Source organism: Hipposideros armiger, unplaced genomic scaffold, assembly GCF_001890085.2.
Source record: "Hipposideros armiger isolate ML-2016 unplaced genomic scaffold, ASM189008v1 scaffold_594, whole genome shotgun sequence".
Lineage (NCBI taxonomy): Eukaryota > Metazoa > Chordata > Mammalia > Chiroptera > Hipposideridae > Hipposideros > Hipposideros armiger.
The window spans coordinates 708,394-710,808 of record NW_017731944.1 but is presented as its reverse complement, the minus strand read 5'-3'; positions in this window follow the sequence as shown (position 1 = coordinate 710,808).

The following is a 2,415-nucleotide window of genomic DNA, read 5'->3' as shown; positions in this document are numbered from 1 at the left end:
CCAATCTCATTACAGCTCAGCTCTTTCTTTGTTGGGCAAAAGGGGGCTGGAGATTTCCTTTGCTTTCTTGTGAGCCCAGTATATACTTACAAAAACTTTATCCAGCATTTTAAAGGTATTTTGCACCAGGAAGTGGTATTTTAGACTAACTAGGCCTACGTATTTACAGATGTGAAAGTCCCTTGTATCTCCTTAGTCTCCTTCCCCTCCCCCTCACCCCTTTTGTTTTTTCTTCCCTTTACTTTCTCTAACTCAATTTCCATTTTAAGTCTTCCATCTCATTAGGCTGGTAGACGCTTTTAACCCTAGTCACTATGATTTACCGCCAACTTTTTTGGATCTTTGTCATAGTTCCAGAATCGTATGCAATGCTGAAGTTCGGAGTGGGGATGAGAGCATCTGGTTATTGAGTCATCTGTTTTGAAACTCAGGTTACTCTTGAGAATCAGTCATTCTCTTCAGCATAGCTCTTCAGATCCAGGAGCTTTCTGTTAGGATAGGGGTGTAGGGATTTGTGCAAGGCCTAGACCCCCACAAAGGTACTCATTTTATTACTGGTCTTCCCACTCCTCTAGAGGCTTTGCCTATAAAGTCCCCTGTGTATTTAGGCCTCAGACGTCGCTGTTCTCATGATTCAACTTATCCCCTAAAATCCTGGGAATGAATTCCTTGTTTTAGGGCAATCATTTTCCTTTCATGATGCTGGCCTAGATACTTTGTCTGTACCTAACTCCCAGTTTTAGGGATTAGGTCTTTGGAATCAAAGGCCTGGGAGATTACCAAGCTACTTCTGATTTTTGCTTTGCCACAGTTCCTCCCTCCCTGCCTCCTCTCTGTCAAGCTGACAATGAAAACTGGATCCGCCACTTGTTTGAATGGGGATAGGGGAAGAAACAAATACAGTAATAATATAAAAGATTAATAGTTTAAAGTATTTTCTGTCAGATGTTTGAACTATCTATTCACCCTGCTACCTTATGTCCTGGATTCTGTCAATGTGACTTTTATAAGGATGGGGAGGTTGTTTTGAGGTAAAATATATTATTCTACTTATTAAAAAGTTACAAATGCCAAAACTTTTATGTTCAGCTTACAAATTTTATTCTATTTATTGATTAGTCAAATTTTTGAAGTTTTTGGATAATAGTTGGCCTTCTACATAAAGCAAGTTAAACATCTGAAGACATTTTAAGCNCTCAATAAGCAGTTTTTTAAAAAGTTAATAGCAATGTAAAATCTGAAAGCATCTCAATGAAATTTTCATATTCCATTACATTAAAATCCATGATCTCTCTTGCACTTTATGTCTTTTATCCATGTATTTTATAACATCATGCATTGGTCATATAGAAGATATTGTTTGGCTAAGTGGTGCAGATTTTCCAAATTTTAACACATTTCATTATACAACCTCAAAAAATTACATTTGTCGATATCTCCACCGATATCATCAAGAAAAATCTTTAAATATTAGGAAGCTGTAAAGTTAATGGTGGAGGATACAAGTATGGCAAAAATCTAATTTTCACTTGAAACTTTAAATCTTGTATTTGGTACCAAATGCTGTCAATTGTGTTTTTTTGAAGTGACAGGCTAACTTCATGGAGAAAATATGTACAAATATCCAAGTCTGAATAACTATAGTTTGTCTGTTAGTCATTCTTTCAAGTAAAAATTGCATTTTATAAAAGAAGTGGTTAGTTCAGCTTGCAACTCAAGTCATCACATGAGTGCATTTTCTTCAAGACAATCATCTCGTTTTAGAATACAGCCAACAGACTTTAGGCATAGTTCTCATTTATTTACATAGATATGGAAAAGATGTATATTCAAAATCAAAATTAATAAAGTTAAATATTATTACTGCTTCTTTAAGGACATTCTTAAGTGAAAGTTGCTTTTTTTTCCCCTTTAGACTGGACATGCATGGTGGTGAATATAATGACTACTAGTATTAATATGTTTGGTACCACTGCCTCCATTTATGCTAAGGTACCAGAGTTTTACCTACAATTGCTTTTGTACCATCAATGAAGAATTTAACATGCCAAAATAAATAAGTAAATAAATAAGGTAAATAGCATCTTAGTGTTATTACAGAAATAGCTTTGACTTTGCAGACCTGAAAGGATCATGTGGACCCATATGAGTCTATGAACCACATCTGGGGTACTACTGGTTCAGTGAAACATCTTAGAAGATTCCTAATGACATCAACTGTTTTATCTGTCCAGATAAAATGCTCTTCCCCCTTCGTTAAGCAAGTGATGCCACTGGTGGTTGCATCTTCCTATGTAGCCTGCCTCTGTGGCCACAGTGATTGGCATAGGGTGGACATCAGACTCTCCTTGCCCTACTGAGTGTACTATCCCAGGATTTTTACACTTGGGACCAGAAAATGCCACTAATAATTTG